At 38.2% G+C, this 497-nt stretch overlaps 1 protein-coding gene across 5 annotated transcripts in view; it reads left to right on the top strand.

Moving 5' to 3' along the window:
• tjp1a (tight junction protein 1a) overlaps positions 1-497 on the top strand; it is a gene marked incomplete in the record, with an annotated part of 50,577 nt that overhangs the window by 48,840 nt on the left and 1,240 nt on the right.

Raw genomic sequence — 497 nt, 5'->3', positions numbered from 1 at the left:
ACCACTGGAGCTACAGAGTAATGTTTTGATAAGTAGGGTCCCTGTTTAGTTTGTATCTCATGCTCTACTTACACACAGGATGTACATGCTGTCAACTGTTTCACGTTATTTCACTTATCACCTGGTAGATGTAAAAACGTAGCTGTCAGGTTTTAGATTAGAAAAAAAACGCTTTGAAAATTGTCCAATAACTGGGAATTTTCAAGAGCTTTCAGACACTCTTCATGGCTTTCATCAGCAGACAGAGCAAACTATCAGAGCAAGGTTTGTCTGTCCATAAGGGCCACAAGATGTGGTTGAAAGCTCCAGAAAATTTCCAGTAAGTGAACCTTGGGCTTTAAAAATAATAAATGCCAAATAGGAGAAGGAACTGTATTCAACATGTGTGTTGGGCCTTGAGGATACAGCAGAGCTCAAACTATTAGTTGAATAATCAATTGATTGACAGATAAAATAATGAAAATTTGCGTCAGTTGCAGCCCTGGAATACACACAAT

The sequence above is a fragment of the Morone saxatilis genome, unplaced genomic scaffold, assembly GCF_004916995.1.
Source record: "Morone saxatilis isolate NCDOM2014 unplaced genomic scaffold, NCSU_SB_2.0 Contig11, whole genome shotgun sequence".
In the NCBI taxonomy this organism is placed as follows: Eukaryota; Metazoa; Chordata; class Actinopteri; family Moronidae; genus Morone; species Morone saxatilis.
Note: the sequence above shows the minus strand (reverse complement) of the source record. Positions and strands in the feature narration are given on the sequence as shown.